Below are 19,468 nucleotides of genomic sequence, written 5' to 3'. Positions count from 1 at the left end.
AAAAACTCACCTGTTTCCACTGAAAAACCTTTCAGGGGATCGTTTGCAAACCCTTCAGGGGATCGTTTGCAACAGTTTAGCACCATCTTTGAATGAATTGCAGAACGTCAGAAATTTTGAAGAAATTGTGACCGCGCGGTTAGGGATTTTTTCAAAAAAAGTTGTTCAGACGTCGTGGGCTAATTATGTTTCCGATGATAAAAACCCACCTGATTGCACTGAAAAACCCTTCAGGGGATCCTTTGCAACAGTTCAGCACCATATTTTTGCTGAAATTGTGACCGCGAGCCTTAGGGATTTTTTCAAAAAAAGTTGTTCAGACGTCGAGGGCTAATTCTGCTTCCGATGATAAATACCCACCTGTTTCCACCGGAAAACCCATCAGGGGATCGTTTGCAACAGTTTACCACCATTTTTGAGTGAATTGCAGAACGCCAGAAATTTTGAAGAAATTGTGACCGCGCGGCTTAGGGATTTTTGCAAAAAAAGTTGTTAAGACGTCGAGGGCTAATTCTGTTTCTGATGATAAAAACTCTCCTGATTCCACTGAAAAACCTTTCAGTGGATCCTTTGCAACAGTTCAGCACCATTTTTGAATGAATTGCAGAACGTCAGATTTTTGCTGAAATTGTGACCGCGCGCCTTAGGGTTTTTTTCAAAAAAAGTTGTTCAGAGGTCGCGGGCTAATTCTGTTTCCGATGATAAAAATCCACATGTTTCCACTGAAAAACCTTTCAGGGGATCGTTTGCAACAGTTTGGCACCATTTATGAGTGAATTGCAGAACGTCAGAAATTTTGAAGAAATTGTGACCGCGCGGCTTAGGGATTTTTTCAAAAAAAGTTGTTCAGACGTCGAGGGCTAATTCTGTTTCCGATGAAAAAAACCCACCTGATTCCACCGAAAAACCCTTCAGGGGATCCTTTGCAACAGCTTAGCTCCATCTTTGAATGAATTGCAGAACGTCAGATTTTTGCTGAAATTGTGACCGCGCGGCTTAGGGATTTTTTCAAAAAAAGTTGTTCAGACGTCGAGGCCTAATTCTGTTTCCGGTGATAAAAACTCACCTGTTTGCACTGAAAAACCTTTCAGGGGATCGTTTGCAACAGTTTGGCACCATTTCTGAGTGAATTGCAGAACGTCAGAAATTTTGAAGAAATTGTGACCGCGCGGCTTAGGGATTGTTTCAAAAAAAGTTGTTCAGACGTCGAGGGCTAATTCTGTTTCCGATGATAAATACCCACCTGTTTCCACCAGAAAACCCTTCAGGGGATCGTTTGCAACAGTTTAGCACCATCTTTGAATGAATTGCAGAACGTCAGATTTTTGCTGAAATTGTGACCGCGCGGCTTAGGGATTTTTTCAAAAAAAGTTGTTCAGAGGTCGCGGGCTAATTCTGTTTCCGATGACAAAAATCCGCCTGTTTCCACTGAAAAACCTTTCAGGGGTTCCTTTGCAACAGTTCAGCAACATATTTTTGCTGAAATTGTGACCGCGAGCCATGGGGATTTTTTCAAAAAAAGTTGTTCAGAGGTCGCGGGCTAATTCTGTTTCCGATGATAAAAATCCACCTGTTTCCACTGAAAAACCTTTCAGGGGATCCTTTGCAACAGTTTGGCACCATTTCTGAGTGAATTGCAGAACGTCAGAAATTTTGAAGAAATTGTGACCGCGTGGCTTAGGGATTTTTTGAAAAAAAGTTGTTCAGACGTCGAGGGCTAATTCTGTTTCCGATGAAAAAAACCCACCTGATTCCACCGAAAAACCCTTCAGGGGATCCTTTGCAACAGTTTAGCACCATCTTTGAATGAATTCCAGAACGTCAGATTTTTGCTGAAATTGTGACCGCGCGGCTTAGGGATTTTTTCAAAAAAAGTTGTTCAGACGTCGAGGGCTAATTCTGTTTCTGATGATAAAAACCCACCTGATTCCACTGAAAAACCTTTCAGGGGATCCTTTGCAACAGTTCAGCACCATTTTTGAATGAATTGCAGAACGTCAGATTTTTGCTGAAATTGTGACCGCGAGGCTTAGGGATTTTTTCAAAAAAAGTTGTTCAGACGTCGAGGGCTAATTCTGTTTCCGGTGATAAAAACTCACCTGTTTCCACTGAAAAACCTTTCAGGGGATCGTTTGCAAACCCTTCAGGGGATCGTTTGCAACAGTTTAGCACCATCTTTGAATGAATTGCAGAACGTCAGAAATTTTGAAGAAATTGTGACCGCGCGGTTAGGGATTTTTTCAAAAAAAGTTGTTCAGACGTCGTGGGCTAATTCTGTTTCCGGTGATAAAAACTCACCTGTTTCCACTGAAAAACCTTTCAGGGGATCGTTTGCAAACCCTTCAGGGGATCGTTTGCAACAGTTTAGCACCATCTTTGAATGAACCCACCTGATTCCACCGAAAAACCCTTCAGGGGATCCTTTCCAACAGTTTAGCACAATCTTTGAATGAATTGCAGAACGTCAGATTTTTGCTGAAATTGTGACCGCGCGGTTAGGGATTTTTTCAAAAAAAGTTGTTCAGACGTCGTGGGCTAATTATGTTTCCGATGCTAAAAACCCACCTGATTCCACTGAAAAACCTTTCAGGGGATCCTTTGCAACAGTTCAGCACCATTTTTGAATGAATTGCAGAACATCAGATTTTTTGCTGAAATTGTGACCGCGCGGCTTAGGAATTTTTTCAAAAAAAGTTGTTCAGAGGTCGAGGGCTAATTCTGTTTCCGATGATAAATACCCACCTGTTTCCACCGAAAAACCCTTCAGGGGATCTTTTGCAACAGTTTAGTGCCATCTTTGAATGAATTGCAGAACGTCAGATTTTTGCTGAAATTGTGACCGCGCGGCTTAGGGATTTTTTCAAAAAAAGTTGTTCAGACGTCGAGGGCTAATTCTGTTTCCGGTGATAAAAACTCACCTGTTTCCACTGAAAAACCTTTCAGGGGATCGTTTGCAAACCCTACAGGGGATCGTTTGCAACAGTTTAGCACCATCTTTGAATGAATTGCAGAACATCAAAAATTTTGAAGAAATTGTGACCGCGCGGTTAGGGATTTTTTCAAAAAAAAGTTGTTCAGACGTCGAGGGCTAATTCTGTTTCCGATGATAAATACCCACCTGTTTCCACCAGAAAACCCTTCAGGGGATCGTTTGCAACAGTTTAGCACCATTTTTGAGTGAATTGCAGAACGCCAGAAATTTTGAAGAAATTGTGACCGCGCGGCTTAGGGATTTTTGCAAAAAAAGTTGTTAAGACGTCGAGGGCTAATTCTGTTTCTGATGATAAAAACCCACCTGATTCCACTGAAAAACCTTTCAGGGGATCCTTTGCAACAGTTCAGCACCATTTTTGAATGAATTGCAGAACGTCAGATTTTTGCTGAAATTGTGACCGCGAGGCTTAGGGATTTTTTCAAAAAAAGTTGTTCAGACGTCGAGGGCTAATTCTGTTTCCGGTGATAAAAACTCACCTGTTTCCACTGAAAAACCTTTCAGGGGATCGTTTGCAAACCCTTCAGGGGATCGTTTGCAACAGTTTAGCACCATCTTTGAATGAATTGCAGAACGTCACAAATTTTGAAGAAATTGTGACCGCGCGGTTAGGGATTTTTTCAAAAAAAGTTGTTCAGACGTCGTGGGCTAATTCTGTTTCCGGTGATAAAAACTCACCTGTTTCCACTGAAAAACCTTTCAGGGGATCGTTTGCAAACCCTTCAGGGGATCGTTTGCAACAGTTTAGCACCATCTTTGAATGAACCCACCTGATTCCACCGAAAAACCCTTCAGGGGATCCTTTCCAACAGTTTAGCACAATCTTTGAATGAATTGCAGAACGTCAGATTTTTGCTGAAATTGTGACCGCGCGGTTAGGGATTTTTTCAAAAAAAGTTGTTCAGACGTCGTGGGCTCATTATGTTTCCGATGCTAAAAACCCACCTGATTCCACTGAAAAACCTTTCAGGGGATCCTTTGCAACAGTTCAGCACCATTTTTGAATGAATTGCAGAACATCAGATTTTTTGCTGAAATTGTGACCGCGCGGCTTAGGAATTTTTTCAAAAAAAGTTGTTCAGAGGTCGAGGGCTAATTCTGTTTCCGATGATAAATACCCACCTGTTTCCACCGAAAAACCCTTCAGGGGATCTTTTGCAACAGTTTAGTGCCATCTTTGAATGAATTGCAGAACGTCAGATTTTTGCTGAAATTGTGACCGCGCGGCTTAGGGATTTTTTCAAAAAAAGTTGTTCAGACGTCGAAGGGCTAATTCTGTTTCCGGTGATAAAAACTCACCTGTTTCCACTGAAAAACCTTTCAGGGGATCGTTTGCAAACCCTACAGGGGATCGTTTGCAACAGTTTAGCACCATCTTTGAATGAATTGCAGAACATCAGAAATTTTGAAGAAATTGTGACCGCGCGGTTAGGGATTTTTTCAAAAAAAAGTTGTTCATACGTCGAGGGCTAATTCTGTTTCCGATGATAAAAACCCACCTGTTTCCACCAGAAAACCCTTCAGGGGATCGTTTGCAACAGTTTAGCACCATTTTTGAGTGAATTGCAGAACGCCAGAAATTTTGAAGAAATTGTGACCGCGCGGCTTAGGGATTTTTGCAAAAAAAGTTGTTAAGACGTCGAGGGCTAATTCTGTTTCTGATGATAAAAACCCACCTGATTCCACTGAAAAACCTTTCAGGGGATCCTTTGCAACAGTTCAGCACCATTTTTGAATGAATTGCAGAACGTCAGATTTTTGCTGAAATTGTGACCGCGCGGCTTAGGGATTTTTTCAAAAAAAGTTGTTCAGACGTCGAGGGCTGATTCTGTTTCCGGTGATAAAAACTCATCTGTTTCCACTGAAAAACCTTTCAGGGGATCGTTTGCAACAGTTTGGCACCATTTCTGAGTGAATTGCAGAACGTCAGACATTTTGAAGAAATTGTGACCGCGCGGCTTAGGGATTTTTTCAAAAAAAGTTGTTCAGACGTCGAGGGCTAATTCTGTTTCCGATGAAAAAAACCCACCTGATTCCACCGAAAAACCCTTCAGGGGATCCTTTGCAACAGTTTAGCACCATCTTTGAATGAATTGCAGAACGTCAGATTTTTGCTGAAATTGTGACCGCGCGGTTAGGGATTTTTTCAAAAAAAGTTGTTCAGACGTCGTGGGCTAATTATGTTTCCGATGATAAAAACCCACCTGATTCCACTGAAAAACCTTTCAGGGGATCCTTTGCAACAGTTCAGCACCATTTTTGAATGAATTGCAGAACATCAGATTTTTTGCTGAAATTGTGACCGCGCGGCTTAGTGATTTTTTCAAAAAAAGTTGTTCAGAGGTCGAGGGCTAATTCTGTTTCCGATGATAAATACCCACCTGTTTCCACCGAAAAACCCTTCAGGGGATCTTTTGCAACAGTTTAGTGCCATCTTTGAATGAATTGCAGAACGTCAGATTTTTGCTATAATTGTGACCGCGCGGCTTAGGGATTTTTTCAAAAAAAGTTGTTCAGACGTCGTGGGCTAATTCTGTTTCCGATGATAAAAACCCACCTGATTCCACTGAAAAACCTTTCAGTGGATCCTTTGCCACAGTTCAGCACCATCTTTGACTGAATTGCAGAACGTCAGATTTTTGCTGAAATTGTGACCGCGCGGCTTAGGGATTTTTTCAAAAAAAAATGATTCAGACGTCGAGGGCTAATTCTGTTTCCGGTGATAAAAACTCACCTGTTTCCACTGAAAAACCTTTCAGGGGATCGTTTGCAAACCCTTCAGGGGATCGTTTGCAACAGTTTAGCACCATCTTTGAATGAATTGCAGAACATCAGAAATTTTGAAGAAATTGTGACCGCGCGGTTAGGGATTTTTTCAAAAAAAAGTTGTTCAGACGTCGAGGGCTAATTCTGTTTCCGATGATAAATACCCACCTGTTTCCACCAGAAAACCCTTCAGGGGATCGTTTGCAACAGTTTAGCACCATTTTTGAGTGAATTGCAGAACGCCAGAAATTTTGAAGAAATTGTGACCGCGCGGCTTAGGGATTTTTGCAAAAAAAGTTGTTAAGACGTCAAGGGCTAATTCTGTTTCTGATGATAAAAACCCACCTGATTCCACTGAAAAACCTTTCAGGGGATCCTTTGCAACAGTTCAGCACCATTTTTGAATGAATTGCAGAACGTCAGATTTTTGCTCAAATTGTGACCGCGCGGCTTAGGGATTTTTTCAAAAAAAGTTGTTCAGACGTCGAGGGCTAATTCTGTTTCCGGTGATAAAAACTCACCTGTTTCCACTGAAAAACCTTTCAGGGGATCGTTTGCAAACCCTTCAGGGGATCGTTTGCAACAGTTTAGCACCATCTTTGAATGAATGGCAGAACGTCAGAAATTTTGAAGAAATCGTGACCGCGCGGTTAGGGATTTTTTCAAAAAAAGTTGTTCAGACGTCGTGGGCTAATTATGTTTCCGATGATAAAAACCCACCTGATTCCACTGAAAAACCTTTCAGGGGTTCCTTTGCAACAGTTCAGCACCATATTTTTGCTGAAATTGTCACCGCGAGCCTTAGGGATTTTTTCAAAAAAAGATGTTCAGACGTCTAGGGCTAATTCTGTTTCCGATGATAAATACCCACCTGTTTCCACCAGAAAACCCTTCAGGGGATCGTTTGCAACAGTTTAGCACCATTTTTGAGTGAATTGCAGAACGCCAGAAATTTTGAAGAAATTGTGACCGCGCGGCTTAGGGATTTTTGCAAAAAAAGTTGTTAAGACGTCGAGGGCTAATTCTGTTTCTGATGATAAAAACCCACCTGATTCCACTGAAAAACCTTTCAGGGGATCCTTTGCAACAGTTCAGCACCATTTTTGAATGAATTGCAGAACATCAGATTTTTTGCTGAAATTGTGACCGCGCGGCTTAGGGATTTTTTCAAAAAAAGTTGTTCAGAGGTCGAGGGCTAATTCTGTTTCCGATGATAAATACCCACCTGTTTCCACCGAAAAACCCTTCAGGGGATCTTTTGCAACAGTTTAGTGCCATCTTTGAATGAATTGCAGAACGTCAGATTTTTGCTGAAATTGTGACCGCGCGGCTTAGGGATTTTTTCAAAAAAAGTTGTTCAGACGTCGTGGGCTAATTCTGTTTCCGATGATAAAAACCCACCTGATTCCACTGAAAAACCTTTCAGGGGATCCTTTGCCACAGTTCAGCACCATCTTTGACTGAATTGCAGAACGTCAGATTTTTGCTGAAATTGTGACCGCGCGGCTTAGGGATTTTTTCAAAAAAAAATGGTTCAGACGTCGAGGGCTAATTCTGTTTCCGGTGATAAAAACTCACCTGTTTCCACTGAAAAACCTTTCAGGGGATCGTTTGCAAACCCTTCAGGGGATTGTTTGCAACAGTTTAGCACCATCTTTGAATGAACCCACCTGATTCCACCGAAAAACCCTTCAGGGGATCCTTTCCAACAGTTTAGCACAATCTTTGAATGAATTGCAGAACGTCAGATTTTTGCTGAAATTGTGACCGCGCGGTTAGGGATTTTTTCAAAAAAAGTTGTTCAGACGTCGTGGGCTAATTATGTTTCCGATGCTAAAAACCCACCTGATTCCACTGAAAAACCTTTCAGGGGATCCTTTGCAACAGTTCAGCACCATTTTTGAATGAATTGCAGAACATCAGATTTTTTGCTGAAATTGTGACCGCGCGGCTTAGGGATTTTTTCAAAAAAAGTTGTTCAGAGGTCGAGGGCTAATTCTGTTTCCGATGATAAATACCCACCTGTTTCCACCGAAAAACCCTTCAGGGGATCTTTTGCAACAGTTTAGTGCCATCTTTGAATGAATTGCAGAACGTCAGATTTTTGCTGAAATTGTGACCGCGCGGCTTAGGGATTTTTGCAAAAAAAGTTGTTAAGACGTCGAGGGCTAATTCTGTTTCTGATGATAAAAACCCACCTGATTCCACTGAAAAACCTTTCAGTGGATCCTTTGCAACAGTTCAGCACCATTTTTGAATGAATTGCAGAACGTCAGATTTTTGCTGAAATTGTGACCGCGCGGCTTAGGGATTTTTTCAAAAAAAGTTGTTCAGACGTCGAGGGCTAATTCTGTTTCCGGTGATAAAAACTCACCTGTTTCCACTGAAAAACCTTTCAGGGGATCGTTTGCAAACCCTTCAGGGGATCGTTTGCAACAGTTTAGCACCATCTTTGAATGAATTGCAGAACGTCAGAAATTTTGAAGAAATTGTGACCACGCGGTTAGGGATTTTTTCAAAAAAAGTTGTTCAGACGTCGTGGGCTAATTATGTTTCCGATGATAAAAACCCACCTGATTCCACTGAAAAACCTTTCAGGGGTTCCTTTGCAACAGTTCAGCACCATATTTTTGCTGAAATTGTGACCGCGAGCCTTAGGGATTTTTTCAAAAAAGTTGTTCAGACGTCGAGGGCTAATTCTGTTTCCGATGATAAATACCCACCTGTTTCCACCAGAAAACCCTTCAGGGGATCGTTTGCAACAGTTTAGCACCATTTTTGAGTGAATTGCAGAACGCCAGAAATTTTGAAGAAATTGTGACCGCGCGGCTTAGGGATTTTTGCAAAAAAAGTTGTTAAGACGTCGAGGGCTAATTCTGTTTCTGATGATAAAAACCCACCTGATTCCACTGAAAAACCTTTCAGGGGATCCTTTGCAACAGTTCTGCACCATTTTTGAATGAATTGCAGAACGTCAGATTTTTGCTGAAATTGTGACCGCGCGGCTTAGGGATTTTTTCAAAAAAAGTTGTTCAGACGTCGTGGGCTAATTCTGTTTCCGATGATAAAAACCCACCTGATTCCACTGAAAAACCTTTCAGGGGATCCTTTGCAACAGTTCGGCACCATCTTTGACTGAATTGCAGAACGTCAGATTTTTGCTGAAATTGTGACCGCGCGGCTTAGGGATTTTTTCAAAAAAAGTTGTTCAGACGTCGAGGGCTAATTCTGTTTCCGATGATAAATATCCACCTGTTTCCACCGAAAAACCCTTCAGGGGATCGTTTGCAACAGTTTAGCACCATCTTTGAATGAATTGCAAAACGTCAGAAATTTTGAAGAAATTGTGACCGCGCGGTTAGGGATTTTTTCAAAAAAAGTTGTTCAGATGTCGTGGCCTAATTATGTTTCCGATGATAAAAACCCACCTGATTCCACTGAAAAACCTTTCACGGGATCCTTTGCAACAGTTCAGCACCATTTTTGAATGAATTGCAGAACATCAGATTTTTTGCTGAAATTGTGACCGCGCGGCTTAGGGTTTTTTTCAAAAAAAGTTGTTCAGAGGTCGATGGTAACCTTTTAAAAAGGTGAAGAGAACGGCTGCGCTGAGCAGCAGGTACAGGGCAGCCATTTCCTCCCTCCCTGGTAGCGGACAGCCCAGATCTCGCAGAAGACTAGCGCTCTGCTTCCATATAAAAAGGAACCGGGGAGTGAGCTGTGTTTGAGGAGATATAACGATTGGGAATAGAGAAACCCGGTGAGAAACAGACTTTTTACGGGGGTTCAACTCTTATCCGGAATCAGCGAATACGCAGGGAAGCCTCAGAGCCGGGAAAATAAGAGAGTTTCCACCAGTGAGTGTATGTTCCCCTGAAAAGACTAACTTTATAAAACTACCCGACCAACCAATTTGGCGGTCGTTAAAAACAGGGGACAGAGGGCTAAGCTATTAACCCAGAACCGGCCTAAGAGGGTCTGTGTACTGGTCCAGTAAACGCTTCCGCTGCGCAACCAGCAACAGTTCTCTTTGCAGAGCATTAATTAAGTCCAGTGCAGAGATTCTTGTTGCAGTACAAGCTTCAGAGTCTCAGCAGCAAAGAAATAACGACACAGGGAAGCCTGTCTTTCCAAAGACAGGTTTATTGCAGAAAGATAACAGAAAAACCTCCGGAGCTTTCAGACATTTTTGCTTCACGCCCCACAGGCAGAGAAAACAAACACTCTTTATATACTGAGCAACTTAACAACTTAACGAGCTTGACTACTTAAAGTCACATGACATTGCTAACTTGCCAGCGTCTTAGGTTTCACACCCTAACACCCCCTCTCGCTGGCAATACAAAAACAAAATTACTTCAGACCCATTTCTTCACAAAAGTTTTCATGCCGCTGAAACCCAAGCGGTTTTGTAAAACCATCAGCTTGATTTTCATGACTGGGACAGTAATTTAATTTAACAATTCCTGCTTTTACCGTTTGACAAACATTTTGAAAGCGGATATCCAAATGTTTTGTACGACCTTTAAACTGCCCATTTTGTGCTAACTTAAGACACGGTTGATTATCACCCCATACAGTGATTGGAGTGATGGCCTTTTCATACATCTCTTGTGCCAAGCATTTGTAAAATTCTAGATCTCTACATAACTTGGATAAGGCACAGAACTCAGCTTCTGTTGACGACAAAGCAATCAGGTTCTGTTTCTTGGATCTCCAACCAATCAGAGAGTTACCAAATTTTATTACACAGCCAGACACTGATTTTCTATCCTTTAAATTTCCCCAATCACTATCTGCCCAACAAGTAATCTGTGCTTGTCCTTCAGAAGATAATTCCAGGCAAAAATCTTTGGTGTATTGTAAATATCTTAACACTCTTTGAATTCCTTTCCATGCATTTACACTAGGTTTTGAAGCTTCTCTGCTGAGTAAGTTAACAGCGTAAGCAATATCTGGTCGACTCCATTGCGAAAGATGAAGTAAGCTTCCCAGTGCTGACTGAAAGATTTCAGCACGCTTGAATTCAGCACTATCCTTGAACTCATTGTCTTTTACAAAACCCATTTCCATTGGTGTTCTAACACCTGCACACTCTGTCATGCCAAACTTTTTCAACATTTGCAATATCTTGCCTTTTTGATTCAGTAGAAAACTGCCATTTTTGGTCCTATCTATCTGAACACCAAGATAGACCTTCACATCACCAAGATTCTTAACTTTGAAGTGTTTATTTAACTCTTTGGCTAGTTTTTTTACTTGTTCTTGTGTCTTTGAAGTATAAATCAGGTCATCTACATAAACAAGCAAAGATTCTTGAGCATCTCCTGAACCTCTGAAATATAAGCAATTGTCAGCCTTGCTCCTGCTAAAACCAATGCCTACCAAAACGTCATTCAAACACTCATTCCAATTATGAGCAGATTGCTTGAGTCCATAAATAGATTTATGTAGTTTCCATACCTGATTTGATTTACCAACTTTCAATCCTGGCGGTAGCTCCATATAGAGCTCTTCAGCCAAGTCTGAATGAAGATAAGCTGTAGAGACATCAAATTGATTCACTTTGAACCCTTTCTGAGCAGCAACTGCTAATAGTGCCCGTAGGGTTTCACTCCTTGAAGTGGGTGCATAGACTTCGGAATAATGTAACCCCTTTCTTTGCGTAAAACCTCGAGCTACAAGCCTTGCTTTGTACTCTGGTTTCCCCATCGCTGTTGTCTTTATCCTGTACACCCACCTACAACTTACTGCCTTGATACCTTCTGGCAGTTTGGTGATGGAAAACACACCCAGTTCTTTCATAGAATTCAACTCTTTTTGCATGGCCTCACGCCACCTACTGGCCTCCTCATGGGGTAATTGCTCAACCTCCTCAAAACTTTCAGGTTCGCAATTTGCCAAACCAGCCCAAACACTAATAGCTTGGTACCTTTCAGGAGGTATACCTTTGTTGGTACGCTTGGAACGCCTTAACAGTTCCTGCGATGTTTCTTCGGTTTCCCCCTCTGACCCAGAATCACTAGTCGTCACCTGTTTGTCACTAGTAGTTGAAGAACTTTCTGATTCTGACTTTACACGTCTCTCTTGCTGTACAGGCGAACTTTTAGAGCTAGAAGATTCTGACTTTACAGGTCTCTCTTGCTGTACAGGTGAACTGTTAGAGCTAGAAGATTCTGACTTTACAGACTTGGGTGAACTAGACGATTTCTCACCCTTGTCCTCAGACTCAAATTCCTCAGCCTGTTCAGGAACTAATACCTGCCCTGGGGCCTGAGTTTCATTGTTACTGTTCACATCAAATAGTATGTCAGGATTTCCATGGATTTTATTCCAGCCATCCTGTTCACAAAATTCCGCACTTCTGCTGATTGTGATTTTCGTTTGATTGCCTTCTACATTCACAAATCTCCAACCTTTTGTGTTTGCTTGATAACCACAGAAAACCATTTCTTTAGATCTAGGATCGCCTTTCCTACGTTGTGCCCTAGGCACCAGCACATAAGCACGACATCCAAAAACTCTTAGATGATCAATTTTTGGTTTTTTCCCAAATAGCATGAAGTAAGGAGTGTTGCCTACTGTGCTATTGTACACTCTGTTAAAAGTATAATTCGCATACAGTGCAGCCTCAGCCCAAAAACGCTGTGGAAGTCCAGAATCAAACAGCAAAGCAGTAATGGCTTCCTGTAATGTTCGAAATTTTCTTTCGGCAACTGCATTCTCCTGTGGTGAATAGGGATTGGTAAGTCTATGAACTATACCTTTCCTTTTTAACCACGTCTCCAGCGTGTGGTTCACATATTCCCCACCACGATCTGATTGTATTTTACGCACCCTGGTGTCAAATTTACATTCGACTTCTTCAATCCAATCCATCAGGATGGAAGCTGCTTGTGATTTTTCTTTCAGAAAGAAAACCCAACTAGCCCTTGAAAAATCATCCACCAAAATTTGCATAAATCTCGCACCTCCAAGCGATTTGACTGGCATAGGGCCACACACGTCTGTGTGCACAAGTTCAAAGGGTTTCTTGCTTACTCTATCAGATCTAGGATAGTTACATGTCTTAACCTTAGCATGTTTACAAGCACAACAATCCAGAAAATTTGGGCAGGGTTTAATGTTACACTCTTCAGCTAAATCTGGCATCTTGCTTACATACTTAAAGCATATATGAGCTAACCTTCTGTGTAGTAGATGTGCACAACCTGTATGAGGAGCCTTATTTACACACTTAGCTTGCGCTTCACCTGTTGAACATCTACCTGCTGCTAACTGCTCTTCATCCAAAACAAAAAGCCCATCCTCACAGGGAATTTTAACTAGCTCTTTCCCCTGTTTTGAAATGGTGCACACATCATTTTCAAACTCAACCTTAAAACCACTTTTTACCAGGCATGACACACTCAAAAGTCCATTCTTCATTCCTGGAAGAACAAAAACAGGGAGGTTAGTTTGCAAACAATTAACATAAATTGTGCCTTTAAGGTTCATTTCTCGTTTACTATTGTCTGCTATAGTCACAGTTTTTGCAACTGGCAATGTCTTGCAGTTCATCAAGCTGCCACTAGATGTCGCTGGAACTAAACTGTGACTTGCTCCACTGTCAATTATCCACTTCAAGGCTTGTTGGCTCCTTTTAGGACTCTGTTGTGCTGCCATTGCAGATAGTCCCTTATCAGCACCTGCTCCCCCTCTGGATCGTTGATTCTTGTAGTTCTCACGTTGTCTTCCCCTGTAGCTCCGGAAACTGGCCTTGGACTGTTGAAATTCCTGTTGCTTTTCTGGACACTTTGCTATCAAATGAAACCTGCTGCCACATCGAAAACATGACTTGCTGGCCATAGCAGACACTTGTGAGGCTTCCTTACAGCTCTGCCTGCTAGTTCCCCCACGCTCTATGGTGGCTCTATGGTGAATTCGCCTAAGAGCTTCCCAAATTTCAAATGCAGACCTTAAATTTTCCACATGAGGTAATTGGGAATCGTCTATCGATACCATCAACATGCATCTAGCTTTAGTGTCCATTTTATCATGTTCCCTGTTCTGAGCATGTGCAGCAGCCTGTTGCTCTGCTGTGGCATCTGCTGCAACAGCCACAAATGGCTTTCGCCTCTGGACATAGTCAGCCCACACTTCTTTGGCTTCCAACCAGACTTGAGCCCTCTTAGACCACTGCACATAATTAGCAGAGTTCAACTTTGTAAAGGGAACCTGGAAATTTTCCACTGCCATTCTTGGGGTCTGCTGCTACTCCCTCTGTGTGCCCTTGCTTCTCTTTCCCCTTGGGATTTGTTTTACTCACTTTTCAAACGCCTCCAGCCTCCTCTGAAGCCTTTAAAACTTTTTCCCTCCGTCTCTTCACTAGCAACCTACCACCGTCTTCTGTTTTTATTAACAAAACAAAAACACAACGGGAGGTCAAGCTAGCCTTTTGCAGCTAATGAAGCTGTAAATCTTCACTTCGCAGCTCTCTCAACTTTCTTCAGCCTCTCAGTTCCTTTAAGAGCTGGATTTACGACCAAGCCGGTCTTCTCTCATCCGAAAGCTGCTTTCACTTTCTCTGCACACAATACAGCTGTAGAAACGTAGAAGGAGCCATAACCTAAGAGGGTCTGTGTACTGGTCCAGTAAACGCTTCCGCTGCGCAACCAGCAACAGTTCTCTTTGCAGAGCATTAATTAAGTCCAGTGCAGAGATTCTTGTTGCAGTACAAGCTTCAGAGTCTCAGCAGCAAAGAAATAACGACACAAGGAAGCCTGTCTTTCCAAAGACAGGTTTATTGCAGAAAGATAACAGAAAAACCTCCGGAGCTTTCAGACATTTTTGCTTCACGCCCCACAGGCAGAGAAAACAAACACTCTTTATATACTGAGCAACTTAACAACTTAACGAGCTTGACTACTTAAAGTCACATGACATTGCTAACTTGCCAGCGTCTTAGGTTTCACACCCTAACAACGCCGGATTAAAAACCAAAGGGGAAGGTGGAGAGGCGGCGTTGTTTGTAGCAAGGGTGAGCGGAAGAGAAGGAGCCGTCGCCATTAGGAGAAACGGAACGCGGAAGAGATTAAACAACAAAGGCTACCTGCTTCAACAACGCGGCTCAGCGCGACTCTTAACTCTTGGCTGTACCTCGCCTACCCGATGAGGTTTTGGTGCTGATCTAAACGGAATTATTAATCTCCGAGGGCGACTCCAAGGACTATACAGCGTCTGGCAACAGTCTCCCACTCCCCAGTCTAAACTGGAAGAGAGACCTCTCCTGGAGCCGAGCAGCAACAGCGAGTGCCATCTAGTGGATAAAGTGTATTACTACAACCAGATCTCCTTTTTCTCTCCCTTTTCTTTTTCTTTGGTCCCCCCCCTGGACGTGTTACTTCTATTTTCATATGCTCTTGATTTTTTCGATTTTCTTTTTTCCTTAGATTGAACTGAAGGGGTTCTGAAGAGCGTCTTTCTATTTTATTTTTGTATACCCTCAAGGAGCTTATCAAGAGTATCTTGTCTACCATCCTCGCAGCTATCTCTGGTATTTTGGTAAGCCTATGACAAATATATGAAGACTCAACGTGAAAGGGACTAGTTGACTAAGTTTGACAATATAAAGACATACACCTATACTGACTGTTGTGAACATTTATAAGGACTCTTAGGAGGAGTTGACAAGGACTGCCAAACACGCTGTTTTTGACCTACTAAGGGCCTAAGGGGAATTGGCCAACAAGCTTTAAGTTAAGATTGTCTCCCGCACGAAGTACCCGGAACCCTCAACTAATTAAGATGTCCAATACGGGGAAAAGGCCCGAAGGGGGAACTCCAGGGGATAGAAAGGGATCTAAACAAGAAGGGGAGTTTAGGGCAGAGATTCTAAGAATGTTTGGCGAGATAAAACAAAGTGAGAAAAACGTTGAGCTCAAATTAGAACAATTAGAAAATAGAATGGAGAAAATGGATAAAAAAATAGATGAAACTGTTAACGAACTGAAGGGCCAATTAAAAGAGGTTTTTAGAAGGACACAGGCAGTGGAAGAAGGTTTGAAAAAGACAAGATCAGAAATGAAAGATGTGAGACGTGAGGAGGATAAGATAAAAGCCGAGATACTGGAATTAAATAAAAGTCAAGAAGACATGAGAGATTTAATTGCTATGAATGAACTCAGACAAAGAGAAGCCAACCTTAGGATGAGAGCCGTCCCCGAAGTGCAAGGAGAAAATATAAAAGAGAAATTAACAACTGAGTTAGCTCTCTGGTTGGGAATTCCAATAGAAGAGATGGGAAGGGCAATACAATCTGCATTCAGATTGAAAGCAAAACCAACCAGAAATAAAAAATTTTTAGGAGACTGTCTAGTTACATTCAAGGATAAGGAAATGAGAAATATGATCCTCCAAAAAAACAGAGGGAAAAGGCTGAATATAGGGGGAAACTATATAGTAATTTTTAAAGACATTCCAGTTAGGCTTTTAAAACGCAGGGAACCATATAAGGAATTGGCCCAGACATTGAAAAGGAACAATATAGAGTTCAAGTGGGAGTTTCCTGAAGGAGTCTCCTTTACTTACAGGAGTAAGAGACAGAAATTGACAAACTTAGAAGAAACCAGTAAATTCCTAAGGAAATACAAAGAACTAAAAATGCAAAAAGAAGAAGATAAATGCGAGGTGGCTGAAGATGAGAAAGACTTAGAGGGTGAAACAGAGAGGACAGAGGGGGAGGAGGAAGAAGAGGAGGAGGAGACAGCGGGAAGGGCTTAAGGGGAGACAGTAGGCTCATATAAAAATAAACAATTATGGCGTTAAAAGTTTGGAGCTGGAATGTTAACGGATTGAACGACAAAAGCAAAAGGAATAAAATTGAGCACATCCTAAAAAAAGAATGTTTAGATATCATCTGTCTACAGGAAACCCACATAGCAAGAAAGCACAAAAGAATCTTGATCAATAAAAGATTAGGGAATGAATTTGCATCGTCGGACCGAAGCAAAAAAAGGTGGGTGGTTGTTTATATCAACAAAAAAATTGAAGCGCAACAGCTCTTCAAAGACGAGGAAGGGAGGGTAGTGGGAGTACAGATCAATTGGCAAGGAGAAAACATAATAATAGTGGGGACATATGCACCCAATGACAAAAAATCGGAATTTTATAAGGTGATAGAAGGAATGCTATCCGATTACCTTGACCAGAAAATTATATTATTAGGAGATATGAACGGGGTGGTGTCCCTAGAGATGGACAGGTTAAGGGACAGTTCAGGTAAAGAAGGAAAGTTACCCCAAACCTTTTTCTCAATGGTTCAAAACTGTAATCTGGTAGACATTTGGAGGTTTAAACACCCCCAAGAAAGGCAATACACCTTCCACTCAGAACCGAACGACTCATCTTCGAGACTAGACCAGATTTGGATCTCAGCAGAATTAGTTCCAAGATCGGTACGAGTGGAGATCCAGGCAAAAACAATTTCCGACCACAACCCAATAAAAATGGAATTGAAAGGTCTGGAAAGAAGATCATATAGATGGAGAATGAAAGACTACTTGCTAGATGACCAAGAGGTAGTAGAGAAAGCTAAAAAAAGATTAAAGGAATACTTTGAGGATAACTTAGGCAATGAAATTAGACCAAAAGTGGTGTGGGATGCAGGAAAGGCGGTGATGCGGGGCTTCTTTATTCAACAAAGTGTAATTAAGAACAAAAAAAGAGAAAAAGGGAAAAAAGAAATCCTCCAGCAGATATGGGAGTATGAACAAAAACTGATTAAAAATCCAAAAAATAAGAGAATAAAAGAGAACATTAAAGTTCTGCAAGCTCAGTATGCGATGCTGATAAATAGGGAAATTGAATGGAAAGTCAAAAAAATAAGACAGAGAAGTTTTGAATATGCTAATAAATCAGGGAAGCTACTAGCTTGGCAACTCAAAAAAAGGAAGGAACAGAACATAATAAACAAAATAGAAGTGGAGGGAGAAGAAATAAACAAGCCTAAAGAAATAAGGAAAGCCTTCTTGGATTTTTATAGAGGGCTCTTTAGTAACACCGAAAAGAACAACTTGAGGAAAATAGAAAGATTTCTAAGAGCTAAGAATATAAAAAAGATCCCTATAGAGGCGAAAGGAAAATTGAGTGCTCCAATAGAGGAAGAAGAAATTAAAGTAACAATAAAGGACTTAAAAAAAGGGAAAGCCCCAGGACCAGATGGGTTTACTGGTAGATTCTATAAAGAGATGGAGTCAGCTGTGCTGAAACCACTGCAAGAGGTAATGAATAATATCCTTAAAGAGAGAGAAATCCCAGAGACATGGAGGGAGGCATTAATCACACTAATTCCCAAACAGGACTCAGACCTACAACTGATTAAGAATTACAGACCGATCTCCCTATTGAATATCGATTATAAAATTTTTGCAGGGATTCTGGCAAGGAGACTAAAAGAGGTTCTGGTAGAAAGAATAAATACAGATCAAGCGGGCTTTCTGCCGGGTAGGCAGATGAAGGACAACATAAGAAATATCGTAAACATTATAGAATACCTAACGGACAGGTGTGATAAACAAGGTCTGCTGCTATTCGTGGACGCTGAAAAAGCGTTCGACAATATAATCTGGGACTTCCTATTAAAACAACTGGAATACATGGAAGTGGGTACCGAATTTTACAACGGGATAAAGGCAATCTATTCCGACCAAAAGGCAAGACTAATTATAAACAACGAGGAGACAGCAGAAATAACAATAACAAAGGGAACAAGACAGGGATGTCCACTGTCCCCACTATTATTCATAATGGTGTTAGAAGTTCTACTAAATTCAATAAGAGAAAATAAAGGTATAAAGGGTGTTACAGTTGGGCGAAACGAGTACAAAATCAAGGCATTCGCGGACGAACTGGTTGTTACAATGGAAGACCCAAATGATTCACTAAAAGAGGTACTGGCAGAATTTGATCAATTTGGGAAGGTGGCAGGCTTTAAACTAAATAAAAGAAAAACAAAAATGATAGTTAAGAATATGTACACGGATGAAGTAGAGGAGTTGCAAAGAGAAACGGAAATAGAGGTGACCAGGAAGGTAAAATATCTAGGAATCTGGGTAACGCCAAAAAATATAGACCTATTTAAAAACAACTACGAAACAGTATGGAAGGGAGTCAAGAAAGATATTGAAACATGGGGTAGGCTTAAACTGTCATTTTGGGGCAGAATAGCCACAATTAAGATGTCCGTGCTCCCAAAAGTACTGTTTCTATTCCAGAATATCCCCGTGATCAAAGGCATGAAGGTATTTAAGGACTGGCAGAGGGTGATTTCAAAATTTGTCTGGCAGGGAAAGAAACCGAGAATAAAATACAAATTGTTAACAGATGCGAAGGAAAGGGGCGGCTTTGCCCTGCCAGACCTGAAACTATACTACGAGGCGTCATGCCTATGCTGGGTGAAGACATGGATAAAACTGGAAGATAGGGAAGTGCTAGATCTAGAGGGACATGACAACCGGTCCGGGTGGCATGCCTATTTATGGCACGGCCGCAGGAAAACACATAAAGAATTCGGAAATCACATTTTTAAGGGCCCATTGATTGAGGTATGGGAGAGGTATAAAGACATGCTAGAGCCCAAAACACCGCATTGGCTGTCGCCACTGGAAGTGATGAGTGTTAAAAAAACAAATATGAGGGCGAACTGGGCTACTTATGAACAACTATTAATGA

The sequence above is a fragment of the Podarcis melisellensis genome, assembly GCF_964234715.1.
Source record: "Podarcis melisellensis genome assembly, contig: HAP1_SCAFFOLD_20, whole genome shotgun sequence".
Classification (NCBI taxonomy): Eukaryota; Metazoa; Chordata; class Lepidosauria; order Squamata; family Lacertidae; genus Podarcis; species Podarcis melisellensis.
The sequence above is the reverse complement of the archived record's forward strand: the minus strand, read 5'-3'. Positions refer to the sequence as shown.